Genomic DNA, 15,536 nt, shown 5'->3' on the forward strand with positions numbered 1-15,536 from the left:
ATACCATCTCCTGTAAGAAGTGAAAAACTGGTAAGTTCATTCAGTGTAGGATTGTATACAGAAAGAGCAGCCGTCCGTAAAACAAGGTTAAATCCTCACGACACCCTCAGGTATAGAGAAAAGTAATATTATTATATTATTAACGTTCTTTTCCTTTGCTGATTGGATAGAGATGTGGTCCTGACACACTGCCGCATAAGCCATAGAGACATTTGGTATATGTTAATTATTATTAAATTATGATTCCGTTTGAATAATAATAATAATAATAATAATAATAATAATAATAATAATAATAATAATAATAATAATTTTCCTACTTTTCCCATACCTAACAGGTTATGTGTAGCATGTGCGAATTTGACCCTGTTTTACGAGTGGATGCCCTTTCTATTCCCAACGCAATTAGGAGAAAGAGAGCGATAGGGAACCGTCAAAGCCACACAACGCGGATATTATTATTCATTTCCTCAGCTAAATGTTCAGAGTTGGTCATTTTTAATAATAATAATTTTTCTACTTTTCCGATACCCAGAGGGTTGTTTAAAAAGCGGAATCACTTAGTTGACGTGAAAATTACTCTTCATCACATTATTGTGTTAGTGCGTAATCTGTTGACTATTTTTACCAACTTGCTGCTAGGCGGCACAACCACTGCATCAGTTGTCTGATATGACACATGCGTGATCTGTTATTCATTTGATTATAAGTAACTCGCGAAGTCACTGCATAGATGGGACGGTGATATATCTCTTGCGCGATCTGTTCATCATTTGCTTTCAGTAACTTACGAATGTTCGCACTAGAGCGTGCACTAGCCAAGTCCCCTCCCGCGTGACTGCCGGGATCTCTTAGTCATTTGATTAGAGTAACTCGCGAAGTCGCCGTATAGGTGGAGAGCTGATATTTCTCTTGCGCAATCTGTACGTCATTTGTTTACTCCAACTTACGAAAGTCTACAAGTGAGTGTGCTGTTATCACACTAGCGCGATATTTGATTGTAGTAACTCACAAAGACGGTACAAGAGTGCGCACTGTCACAGATAGTTGCTTGCAAAGTCCCCCACGTGAGTGTGCTCTTTTCACTCTTATCAGTGCTCATGAGCGGTTTCATTCCCTCCACTCCTCGTGCATCCACCCCACCCACACGAGTATGCAATAAATGTCACTGGAGAGAGCGATCGACTGCCATGCCTCCCGTGAGCGAAGACGGCCATGCCTGGCTAAGAAGCCGGCAATAATTTTGGTCGAGGACCAGGGAGGTGGTCCTCTGGGAGAGAGGGAGAGAGAGAGAGAGCAATCTCTCTCTCACATTTCCCCTATTTTTGGTAGGGGCTGGGAGGTAGCCCCCAGGGATGGAGGAGAGGACCATCTCCACCCACCCAAAAAACAAAAACCTTGGTCCCTAACCTAACCCAATGAGGTAAGGTAGCGTCCGTGGTTGCAGGTTATGTTAAGACGTCATTGTGACGCCATAACGTCAGGTCAGGTCAGGTCATTGGCCTGACATAATTGGTTAAGACGTCATTGTGACGTCATAACCTTACCTACGTGAGGTTATTCCTGCTCACGTACGTAAGGATTGATATCACAATGACGTCATTGGCCTGACGTCGTTGACTAGGGGTCAATGACCTCGTGGGAAAGTGCTGACACAGCACCCATTGTTCTAGAACATACCTAGCTCCTCTACTCCCACTTCGAAACAGGTTCTGCGTCAATTCTGGCCACGTAACCATACCACCTCAGTTTTGTCTGTCATTTTGTCGGGAATCGGGGCAACTATTAGAGTGATCCCGACCTCTTAGTTTTTATTGTGGTCTAGTAGCGTGACTTCTAGCGTCCATCTTAGCATGGGCATCTCCGTTACGTGCAGGACCTGTTCGTGTCTCTTTGTCGCCGGCGAATATTCCACTCCATACACTATCACTGGGAGAACGAATGTACGGTAGATCTCCGATTTGAAACACAGAGGGAATTTGCGGTCACAGTGGACACCACCCACGATCCGGGGTCACCTTAACCAAGCACCTTTAACTCGATCTCGAGCGTCCACAAGTGTGTCATTATCAGCTGTCATGCGGAAGCCAAGGTCTCGTAACGCAGATGTCTTCGGTAGTGGAATGTTGTCAACCAATATGGTCCCTTTTTTCTAGGTGCCGCACTCCAGGGTCTCTGGTTTTGTGAGGTTTAGCTGCAATCCAAATGCTTCCAGTCTAAACTGGGTGACCAATTCATTAAGCCTGTTTCGTAGGTCGCTAACCAGCATAACGTCATATGCATAGAAAAAGGTCCACTGATGGGGCATTTGCAGGTCCGCGGTTACTGTGTCCATGCACAGGATAAACAGTAGCGGAGACAGGGCAGAACCTTGACGAACAACTACTCGAATATCAAATGGTGCTATGACGCAAGCTGCACAGCGGGCAAAGCTCATGGAGTTGTGGTAGGAGAGCTGAACCCAACTGACACATTTCTCTGGGACACGACAACATGCGTACGGAGCGAAACACCACATGAGTTCATGAGCAACACGGTCAAATGCCTTTTTACTAAATCTAGACAGGCCATATGGGCCGTTCTTCTTTTCTCTCTGTGCATCTCTGCCAGCAAGTGGATAGTAGGCATGGACAGCATCTGTTGTTTTGCGGCCTTTAACGAAGCCACGTTGATTTGATGAGACAGTACTGATACTTGTAGGCGTGCACCAATCACCCGATCGAAGGTTTTCATGGTATAGCAGAGTGGAGAAGAGGAATTAGGCGGTAGTTGGCGCAGATAGTAATATCACCCTTTCCTTTCCTGATAGGGTCTTCCAGATTGATAGTATTTCATTGCCTTCATTGGATTTGTTGATGATTTTGCTAGAAATTCTGTTCCGCATTGCCCATCCCCTTCCAAACGTTAACAGGGATGTCACCAGATCCAGTTGCTATGTTGATTTTCATCGCGCGGATAGGAGCTGCAACCTCGGCACGCGTGGTGTGTGGAACTGCACTCTGCAATCTGCTCTGGATTGCCTGTGGGGATAATTGGATGAGGGAACGCTTTCCTAGTTTTGTCAGTCCTACTATGTCCTCCGCAGTCGATCGAATTCGTGCAGCGATCACTCTCCATGTATCTTTCACAAGGCGGTCAGTGTTCAGGAGGGTAAAGATGCTGTCCATTAGCACTGTTTCTTTAACATGATGCTTCAACCACTTGATGCGTTCTGTGGTGATGGTAGGTCAGGCAGATGGGCTAAGGTGAAGCTGAAATTCAAGAACCAGGAGTGTATGCTGAAGAGTGGTGTTGTCTGATGGTAACATTACTAGCCTCAGTTCCTTCCTCTTCACCATCCAGTAATCGATTTGCAAATAAAGCATAGTGATTGACTAATTAATTGATTAACATTCCGGTGTCTATAAGCACTTTCAAACTCGTTCAAAGTGTAAGGTTAATTATATCTTGGGATTACTCCGAACCTCTCCTCCTGAAAAATGTTCATACCCACTAGGACTGACGGTCGAAGTTCCATTCCTAAAAATGCTCCCTGGACCCCCCCCCCCTGGCATGTTTCACTGCTCATGCTGAATGTAACTACTGGGCATGTTACCTGTAATACGTGGAAAGACAGAGCAAGACATTTTTAAATGTTATTTTTTCGGGGCGTCGATCCCTATGGATCTTTTGCCCTTACTAACACCATATTGTATGAACCTGCGTGTAATTATTGGAATGGCGGTAGTGTGGAATGTTGTGTGTGATTAAAGGAAGATTAAGGACGTCAAAAACACCCAGTCCAGGGGTACTAATCATTAGAATTAAAAATCCCTGACCCGGTCGGGAATCGAACCCGGGGCCGCCGGGTGACGGGCTGACGCGTTTCCCGCTGCACGCTGAGCCAGACTAGAGCAAGACATACTAACAGTGAAGTTACTTACAGTGGATTGGAACTGCAACTGAACATTGTACTTCGACTGAGATATAGAATAATTTATGCCGCTTATTGGTATGGTGTTACTCATTTTCTTATGACCTAATCGCTGAGCTAGACTTTCAGTGCAAAGTGCTGCCACTGTCAAGAAGTGCCCAGCAGACATGCATTTGTCTTCTATTTTATTCTCTTGTATTGAAATATGTGTGAGAGGAGTTGGATGTATTTTGACGGCCTGTACCTCCCTCTCTACCTGGTGGATTATGTAATGATGTGTGATGCTTCCTACTACAAAATTTACAGCCATGTGATTTGGATTGTTTGACAGAATGCTCTGTACGCGAATAGCTAAAACACAAGTTCATTTCCTTAACTTTCCTTGGCCTCTCCTCCACACTTAGAACTGAAAACTATTCGCATTTAAATATCGGGTTATTACCATGACAACAAGGGCGCTTGATGTGACTGGTAGTGATGTAAGTGGAGCGCGCTTAAATATCCCCTTGAGGTTTAGGCCTATTCCTATCAGCTTGTTGTCTGTGCGATGGTGCAGTAAGCTGTGAGATGGGAAGTTCTCCAGAGCTTGCCTTTGTTCTCAACAAATGACAGCAAGTCATTAAGTGATGGAACCTAAGTGTTTGCCTGTGATAATTCCCAGTTTTGACTGGTACAAGCATCAAGTTCGTGAGCATACAGTTGAGTTAATATAACTTCATGCAGTGGGATGTGAAGAACTGGGGCCTTGAGTCCATTCAAATGACTATTAAAAGTGTTAGATTACCTTAACAGTGCTGTAGCTGTTTCATTGGGGACTGATTTTTTTAAGTTAAGAGCTATTTAACACGGATGGCTGCTATTCGTTTTCTGTTCTCAAATCTGTCCTACCTTTCCATGCTACCTCGTAATTCTCCTCTGTGATGGGTGGATTTTGAATTAATTGGCTGGCTGGGCCCTTGAGTACAGATGCTATGTAATGCAATTTCTAGACACTTGGCAGATTATTGTGTGTTTCATGTGAATATTTGTGTTCTTTTCTTCATTTTCAGATTGTATGTATAATTATCGTGTTGTGTTTGTGACTTACACTGAGAACTCTGATGTGTATGAATAGTTAATTTCTTCTTTAATTTTATACTGCACATAACAATGGACGACAACAGAGTCAAACTATATAGTAACTTTTGTTAACGGTATTTGTAAATATTTCCGTTGCTTGTGTTCCTATGTTGCTTATGATGCTTGAATTAAACTGAACATCATGAGGGCATATCAGGCAATTTACCAGTTCTATTTAATCATGGTGATTGAACGGTGTAGAGTATGTTCCGGCCTTGCCTTCGTTAGTCCTACCTAGTTGCTCGCTACTGCATGAAGGCAGAGATGGCAGCACCCTTCAGTGTAGTCAGTTGAATGTCATCCACCAGGAATTTTGGTGGACGGGAGTAGACCTCATCTACTTATGCTTGGGGGCTCCTGAGCGAGAGGACGACATAACTTCCTATTATCGAGTGCATCTGCCCACAGTGACCAATACTGTGTATTTAATGTGACTTATATGTGTGTCGTAAGGAGTAATAAATGTTTTGTTTAAGCAAATGAATGAATTACGCTCATAACACACTCCTCAAGCTTCACTCCCAGCATGTAGTCATGGAAGCAAGAATAGTTTATACTGCAAGAGTCTGACTACGCAAGATGTATGACGCTTTCATCAGGCATTTTATAAAACGTTCGACAAAATTGAGCAAGGTAACTTCATTTTGATGCACACTAGAAGTACAGTACCAAAACGAATGCTGAAACGTCATCATCATCTGTTTACCCTCCAGGGTCGGCTTTTCCCTCGGACACAGCGAGTGATCCCACCTCTACCGCCTCAAGGGCAGTGTCCTGGAGCTTCAGACTCTTGGTCTGGGATACAACTGGGGAGAATGACCAGTACCTCGCCCAGGCGGCCTCACCTGCTATGCTGAACAGGGGCCTTGTGGAGGGATGGGAAGATTGGAAGGGACAGGCAAGGAAGAGGGAAGGAAGCGGCCGTGGCCTTAAGTTAGGTACCATCCCGGCATTCGCCTGGAGGAGAAGTGGGAAACCACGGAAAACCACTTCCGGGATGGCTGAGGTTGGAATCGAATTCACCTCTACTCAGTTGACCTCCCGAGGCTGAGTGGACCCCGTTCCAGCCCTCATACCACTTTTCAAATTTCGTGGCAGAGCCGGGAATCGAACCCGGGCCTCCGGGGGTGGCAGCTAATCACGCTAACCACTACACCACAGAGGTGCTGAAACGTAAGGACGGAAATAACAGTAAACCCAAAAGTGTGAGCATTGCTTATTACATTCTTTGCTTGAGGCATAGATCGGGATATGATGATGTACAAATATGTTAGATGCCTTTGTAAAGATCGTTGACTTTCGAAATTCAGAGTACAAAAATTCTGCAAAGAACACATTTTAACATGTACCAGGCCGCAAGAAAAACTGGGAGGTGATCGTGTATGAATCTAGAAGGGAGGAAGTCAGAAGTCATATTGAATCTATCGTACCTCTCCAATCACATTACTCTCCTGCAGGCTCCAAACGTCAGTATCTCCCTAGTGATCTTTCTATTGCGAAACTGTGGACATTCTATAATGAGTGTGTTGAAACTTCGTTATGATTACTATAGGTCAATATTTTGTTTATAGTAGGCCCTAAAATATCAGTTTTGGTTTACCAACAACTGACGAAAGTTCCAAAATGTGTTGAGTTGAAGGAAAGACTGAAAGTTGAAAAACGTGATAGTGGGAAGAAAAGACTTAAATTAGAATTATAAGTCCATGAGAGGCTTGAAAAATCCTTTTTACTTCAAAGGGAACCAGAGTACACTTATAGTATTAAGACATAGCCTACTTTGTTTTCTGTTTTGTGTATTTAAAAAATCCACAGCCTGTTTCTAATATTTGGACCGGGTGAGAAATGGAATGAATGAATGAATCTATACAGCGGCGAGGATAGGAATTGTATAATAAAATTCTTCCGGGCTGTTATGCCATGGTCCACTCCTCTCGCTTCTCCCAGACGTTTCGACTACTGCTGCGGTAGTCATCTTCTGTGGCGTCGTGTAGATACGCTCTCCTGTATCCCGCTGGCGTCTGGGAGAAGCGAGAGGAGTGGACCATGGCATAACAGCCCGGAAGAATTTTATTATATTGACACCGGCCGTGAAAGCCTTCATACTTTAATGATAGGAATTGTGCCCGTTGCCGAAGCCTGTCGCACTCATTTGAGGCGATGATAAATGACTGGCAGATGAAATGAAATGATACTGGAGAGTGTTTCTGGAATGAAAGATGACAGGGAAAATCGGAGTACCCGGAGAAACACATGTACCGCCTCCGCTTTGTCCAGCGCAAATTTCACATGGTGTGACCGGAATTTGAACCACGGAACCCAGCGGTGAGAGGCCGGCGCGCTGCTGCCTGAGCTACGGAGGCTCGTTTTCTGTATTTATACGACACTAATAAAAGGCCCAAGTAGAACATTTTAAACAAGAATTACTTAGTCTGGAGTGTAAATAATTGAATAATAGTCCAAAATGTATTAAATACTTTAAAAAGAAGCAAATCTCACCAAAACTAAAAAGTTAATGTATTTTTCAGTAAGTGTGATAACCATATTCATATAGAAACATTTAAAGACGGCACAGTTTTATACGTTGATCAACTGTTTTCCAAATTCTTGATCTCATAATCAATTTATTTAATTGGTTGAATTTTTAGAAATCCCGTATGATTTGTTTAAATTTGTCAAGTGATTTTATTTTATTTCGGAGGGAAGTGGCTTTGAAACCGCAACCCCAGTAACCCCCTGGGTACGGCCTTGGGCCTATAGCGTGGGGTACAAGTTAATGTGCATGTGCGAAATCTTTCTATACGGTATCACTTGAAGCTTTCTGTAAGTTAAGGTTCTAGTTGGATTATTTAATCAATTTTCGTGCGTCAGATTCAAATATTCGCCGCCGATAGAGCAACGAAAAAAACCTTTCCTCTTTGATTTCGACAGACTTCCGACATCTGTAGGAATCTAGAGGAATCAGAAGATGAACGATGTTTATCATAAACTTCAGCCACCGGGCGAGTTGGCCGTGCGCGTAGAGGCGCGCGGCTGTGAGCTTGCATCCGGGAGATAGTAGGTTCGAATCCCGCTATCGGCAGCCCTGAAAATGGTTTTCCGTGGTTTCCCATTTTCACACCAGGCAAATGCTGGGGCTGTACCTTAATTAAGGCCACGGCCGCTTCCTTCCAACTCCTAAGCCTTTCCTATCCCATCGTCGCCATAAGACCTATCTGTGTCGGTGCGACGTAAAGCCCCTAGCAAAAAAAAAAAACTTCAGCCATTTTCGCTTGCCTCAGGAAATTATAGGTATGTCGGAAAAAATATGAAAATTAACTACAATTTGCGATATTCTGTCAGAAAAGGACGAAATAATAAATCATTGGAAAAGGGAATATGAACTAAACAATGAAAAAAAGGGAATTCAAAACCCACTCGGTTTGATCGGTGGAAAACAGGTTTGAACATCGTAATTAATTATTTAATGTTTCGTAATGAAACAAGAAAATGGGTTAAAATCCGGTCTCTAGCCATTACGCTCCGTTAAACATAACGCACCTCATGTTCACCACTACGTAAGGAAGTAATTAAATAACCAACTCTTTCACGAATACTTTAGAATCATCAGATATTTACGCTCGTTTGCGGAGAGAATGATTTTTAAATTGAATATATAGATACCTGAACAGGAGACAAGTATTGTGATGAAGTTAACAAAGAATCCAAAAATAAATTCTATACTCGTTGTATGGAGTCATGTTGGACGGACGAAGGTCGGAAGGATGAACACTGCTACAGATTGGATCTGCTCGTGAAGCGTGGATCCGTTGGTTGAAGGCCTCTCAGATTCTATGTGTTCACACTGACCTTTTATCCCTTCTCACATCCATTTCATGGTGGAAAATATCAAACATCGAGCCTGGCGTCCGGTTAATCCCATGCTAGAATTTCTCCGCCGGAGGTACGGTAAGAGATAGTGCAGAGTGTCGTTGAACTCGGGCCTCAGTAAAAACTGACATGTGGGACAAAATGTGGACGTCCCTCAACGGGGCAGGATCGTCCTATTGATTCTGACATGGAGCTGTTCATTACTGCTCGATAATTATTTTGTTTTTAAGGAAACATTCGCCAGTAAAACAAATCTGCTTAGTAATGGCAGAAACGAATTGTACATCGTAAACCTCATAGTTCGATCAATGAATGTATTAATAAATCAATCACCATGATCTGCATTTGAGGCTGTCACCCAGGTGACAGATTCCCTATCAATTGTTTACCAAGCGTTTTCTTACGCTATGTAAGTTGGAAATTTATCGAACATCTCCCTCAGTCAATTATTCCAATCCGTAATTCCTAAAAATGAATATTTGTCCCAATTTTTCTCTCGAATTCCAACTTTATCTTCACATCTACTGAATAACAATTACTCATGGTCACCTGTTACCATACTAGAATATGGTTAGGGAATTTGTCTCAACCCACAGAGTGGTGCTGAACGAAAATATTACTACTAATGCTACCGTTTGGTGTAAACTAAACATTACGATAATATTATTCTCGACTCTTATACCACAAGACCTATGTTTATTCAGCCAAATAATAAGGGCCGGTTCTACTATCTACGGGTAAAGTTGCTCGCAACTTGCCCTCCGTGTAAGAGGATATTTCCGTTCGACCACTCCCGCGTAGCGCTATCGGCAGAATCGGCAGTTATACGGCGCGTAAGTTATGGGCCACTTCGAGGGCCGCATAAAACTTTACCTGCCGGGCAAGTGTTGAGAGCAGAACATTATTAGCTGTATTTTTTAATATGTTGATAAAAACCTGATACCATAACAGTGATATACACTGTATTGCCCGCCCCACTCTGTGGTGTAGTGATTAGTGTGATTAGCTGCCACACCCGGTGGCCCAGATTTCTGTCTCTGCCACGACATTTGAAACGTGATACCAGGACAGGAACGGGGTCCTCTCAGCCTCGGGAGGTCAACTAAGTAGAGGGTTCGATTCCCACCTCAGCCCCCCCGAAGTGGTTTCCCGTGGTTTCAAATTTCTTCCCCAGGCAAATGCCGGGATGGTACCTAACTTAAGGCCACGGCCGCTTCCTTCCCTCTTCCTTCTCTATCCCTTCCTTTCTTCCCATACCCCAACAAGGCCTCTGTTAACCATAACACATGAGGCCGTCTGGGTGAAGTACTGGTCTTCCTTCCGAGTTGTATCCCCGACCCAAAGTGTCACGCTCCAGGACACTGCCCTTGAAACGGTAGAGGTGGGATCCCTCGCTGAGTTCGATGGAAAAACCAACCGTGGACGGTGAAAAGGATTAAGAAAGAAAGAAGAAAGAATGCTTCCCATGAATTGTAATGGTCACATCAAGGGCAGTGTCCTGGAGCCTGAGATATTTGGTCGGGAATATAACTGGGAAGAAATACCAGTACCTCGCCCAGGCGGCCTCACCTGCTGTGGTGAGCAAGGGCCTTGTGGGGGGGATGAGAAGATTTGTTTTTGCTAGTGGCTTTACGTCGCACCGACACAGATAGGTCTTATGGCGACGATGGGATGGAAAAGGCCTAGGAGTTGGAAGGAAGCGGCCGTGGCCTTCATTAAGGTACAGCCCCAGCATTTGCCTGGTGTGAAAATGGGAAACCACGGAAAACCATCTTCAGGGCTACCAACAGTGGGATTCGAACCCAGTATCACCCGGATGCAAGCTCACAATCGCGAACTCCTAACCGCACGGCCAACTAGACCGGTACGGGAAGATTGGATCGGACAGGCAAGGAAGAGGGAAGGAAGCGGCCGTGGAGGTAAGTGAGGTACCATGCGGACATTTGCTTGGAGAAGAAGTGGGAAACCACGGAAAACCACTTCGAGGATGGCTGAGGTGGAAATCGAACCTCCTCAACTCAGTTGACCTACCAAGGCTGGGTGGACCCCGTTCCAGCCCTCGTGCCACTTATCAAATTTCGTAGCAGAGCCGAGAATAGAACACGGGCCTCCGGGAGTTGCAACTAATTATACTAACCACTACACCACGTCTCTTTTCATACGTTCTTTTACTGACAGTATATCTCATTCAAATGTTTAAGCGCAATATTATGTCTATTATATGCGTTACTTACAGAAACCGATGTTATGATTAATTCCAATCTTCATTTAGGACTGATACCGAGGTGGCGCATTCGCTATCAGCTGTTTACCTTGTTTTCTCGTAAATGATTTCATAGAACTTGGAAATCTCTTGATAAATTATTCCATTCCCGAATTCCTCTTCCTATAAATGGATATTTGGCCCCGTTTGTCCTCTTCAATTCCAACTTTATCTTCATGAAGTTAAACATTAGAATGAAATAAATTATCAAAAAAGGGAAGCATGTGGAATTAACGAGGCCACTGAGATAGTTGATTGATTGATTGATTGATTGATTGATTGATTGATTGATTGATTGATTGATTGATTGATTGATTGATTGATTGATTGATTGATTGATTGATTGATTGATTGATTGATTGATTGATTGATTGATTGATACTGGAATGTGAAATGAAAGACAAAATGGCCTCACTCATGGAATGTTGAAATATACGTGTGTTCAATGTGAGTTACCGAATTGGACCGGAGTAGCGGATATTAACATTTTTGTCACATGAAGGAAGTAAAACCAGACGATGAATCGTGAGAGTATCATTGTGTGACAGAAGAACAGTTTCTTTTCTTTTTTTTTTTTTTTTTGCTAGTTGCTTTACGTCGCACCGACACAGATAGGTCTTATGGCGACGACGGGACAGGACAGGGCTAGGAGTGGGAAGGAAGCGGCCGTGGCCTTAATTAAGGTACAGCCCCAGCATTTGCCTGGTGTGAAAATGGGACACCACGCAAAACCATTTTCAGGGCTGCCGACAGTGGGATTCGAATCTACTATCTCCCGAATACTGGATACTGGCCGCACTTAAGCGACTGCAGCTATCGAGCTCGCTAAGAACAGTTTCACAAGGGCACTTCAAAGCAAAGCAAAGTCACCTCCGTACAAGCCATGAAGGCTCTTGGAGGAGTGGAAGGTAAAGGCTTCCACCATTGGTAACCTCGGCACGTGATGGGGGTAGAGTGGTTAGCTCTACGCCCGGCCACCTTTGCCCCCAGGAATTAACCTGGTATTCATTTTTTGTGTAGGCTGAGTGAACCTCAGGGCCATATGCACCTCCGGAAGTGGAAATCTCGTTTCGACTTCTTCACGGGGATTCGAACCCACGTCCTTCCGGACGAACCGAGCACGCCTTTACCGCCTCGGCGAGGCAGCCCCTACAAGGGCACCTCATGTAGTACAAATTAAATCAGTTAAATAACAGCCCTTCTGATCGCTATAAAATCAATATCGTTTTTCTTTCATATTCCATTCCATCGAGTTCCCATCGAGGGCGAAAGAAATTGTAATAACCTGATCTGAATATCTCTCCTCTCCGCTCTATTCACTCGTGATATCCCTTATGTCGTAGAAGTTTGTTTCCGTTACTGAATTTTCTAACTTGAGGATTTCCTTGCTAAGTCTCAACAGAGGAATTTCGTTCAGGTAAAATTAATTAATACAATTTCAGCTACATAGCGCTATTCCAAATACACTAACAAATCCATTGTATAACTTAAATAATCTTATTCTTATCCCGAGAGCAGATATTGGCAGTGGAAGGTCGAAAACTTTCAAACCTGTTTTTCTCAGAAGAAAGGTTTTTGACTTAGGCCTAATGAATTTTGCTTGCAAACCCACGATAAAATACCTAGGCATTTATTCATTCATAGCAGGAATCACTAATATGTATTATTTTTAAGCAGTATGTATGTGTTTTTCTGTTTGTATAAAATGAATTGAAAAGTTACATAAAACAAACAAACCCCATGGCACTACAGCCCATGAAGGGCCTTGGTCTACCAAGCGACCGCTGCTCAGCTCGAAGGCCTGCAGATTACGAGGTGTCGTGTGATCAGCACGACGAATCCTCTCGGCCGTTATTCTTGGTTTTCTAGACCGGGGCCACCATCTCACCGTCAGATAGCTCCTCAATTCTAATCACATAGACTGAGTGGACCTCGAACCAGCCCTCAGGTTCAGGTAAGAATCCCTGACCCGGCCGGGAATCGAACCCGGGGCCTCCGAGTAAGAGGCAGGCACGCTACCCCTACACAACGGGGCCGGCGAAAAGTAACATATACCACCAAATACCGCCGTCAACTTCACTTTATTATATAGACACTTGCCTAAATATTAGCGAAATTAATAATAATAATAATAATGCTAGTTGCTTTACGTCCCACTAACTACTCTTTTACGGTTTTCGGAGACGCCGAGGTGCCGGAATTTAGTCCCGCAGGAGTTCTTTTACGTGCCAGTAAATCTACCGACACGAGGCTGACGTATTTGAGCACCTTCAAATACCACCGGACTGAGCCAGGATCGAACCTGCCAAGTTGGGGCCAGAAGGCCAGCGCCTTAACCAACTGAGCCACTCAGCCCGGCATTAGCGAAATTAGCTACCAATCTTTGCTCACTGCTTCGTAACATATGCTACATTTGGAGATAAATCACTGGATAGGCGGTTTTAGACGGATATTGCAAACGCCGAATACGAACCAGAAAAGAAATTAAAGTGAAGAATAAAATTTGCCGTAACATAACAAATAAACAATAAGAATCAAAAGCAAGAATATAAAAAAATAATGCGACAGTTAGAAGTGTGAATATACTAATACGAAAAATAACTTTATATCATTATATATGTCCGCCTCTGTGGTGTAGTGGTTAGCGTGATTAGCTGCCACCCCCGGAGGCCCGGGTTCGATTCCCGGCTCTGCCACGAAATTTGAAAAGTGGTATGAGGGCTGGAACGGGGTCCAGTCAGCCTCGGGAGGTCAACTGAGTAGAGGTGGGTTCGATTCCCACCTCAGCCATCCTGGAAGTGGTTTTCCGCGGTTTCCCACTTCTCCTCCAGGCGAATGCCGGGATGGTACCTAACATAAGGCCACGGCCACTTCCTTCCCTTTTCCTTGCCTATCGCTTCCAATCTTCCCATCCCTCCACAAGGCCCCTGTTCAGCATAGCAGGTGAGGCCGCCTGGGCGAGGTACTGGTCATTCTCCCCAGTTGTATCCCCGACCAAGAGTCTGAAGCTCCAAGACACTGCCCTTGAGGCGGTAGAGGTGGGATCCCTCGCTGTGTCCGAGAGAAAAGCCGACCCTGGAGGGTAAACAGATGATGATGATGATGATGATCATTATATATATTATAATAAATAGAAAAAAATACTTCACCTTTTTCTGCATATGTACTTATTATATAGATTATGCAGTAGATAGTAAGAAATTATTTCTGAATGATTTAAATATATATGCAAGTTTGCTTTACGTCGCACCGACACATGTAGGTCTTATGGCGACGATGGGACAGGAAAGGGCTAGGAGTCGGAAGGAATCGGCCGTGGCATTAATTAAGGTACAACTCCCGCATTTTCCTGGTGAGAAAATAGGAAACCACGGAAAACCATCTTCAGGGCTGCCAACAGTGGATTTCGAACCCACTTTCTCCCGAATATATTTTTAAACAATTTTCAATACTTAAAAATTATTTATTAATCAATAAAATTATAAACAATCTTAATAATTTGCATTAATAGCCTTATTACACAATAGGCCAACATAAATTTTCATTTCTTACATTTTTGATTGAGTTTGGAATGACATAATAATAAATATACAAAACTATGTAAACATTTCTTAAACAGTTAATAATTTATGTATAACAAATATAAACAAGTTTGCTTTGGTTTAACTTCACAAGGAGGACAACTTGCAGTTTTTAGGAAAGAAATTTTTTCTCTAATAAAAAGGAATCTACATCCGTCACGGAATGATAAAACTGAGGATCTTGAACCTTTCATATCAGAGAGAAGTGGGCATGCAGTTAGGATAAATGATAACATAACGGAAGCACGAGCCAAATTATTCAGTAAAATGAGATCAAAATTTCAACATGCGAACATAACCGATGGTAGAAAAACTGAAATAGCGTATGGCTTTTAGTGCCGGGAGTGTCCGAGGACAAGTTCGGCTCGCCAGGTGCAGGTCTTTTGATTTGACTCCCGTAGGCGACCTGCGCATCGTGATGAGGATGAAATGATGATGGAGATGACAAATACACCCAGCCCCCGTGCCAGTGAAATTAACCAATTATGGTTAAAATTCCCGACGCAGCCGGGAATCGAACCCGGGACCCCTGAAACCAAAGGCCAGCACGCTAACCATTTAGCCATAGAGCCGGACATCCAAGATAGAATTTTCGCAGGGAACAAAGAAAGTTTTCATGTCTTAGTACAATTTCCCGTATCTCAACCAATTTGCGATACATCGTTAAGGAGGTCACCTTCTCTGGATTTTACATCGTCCAGTGGGGATAAAAGCGGAGAAAAACGGAAAAAGATCGACCAGAGTATACTGTAGATGCCCGAGCATTTGCTAACCATATTGGATCCGCCATATT

Source organism: Anabrus simplex, chromosome 2 (genome assembly GCF_040414725.1).
Source record: "Anabrus simplex isolate iqAnaSimp1 chromosome 2, ASM4041472v1, whole genome shotgun sequence".
NCBI lineage: Eukaryota > Metazoa > Arthropoda > Insecta > Orthoptera > Tettigoniidae > Anabrus > Anabrus simplex.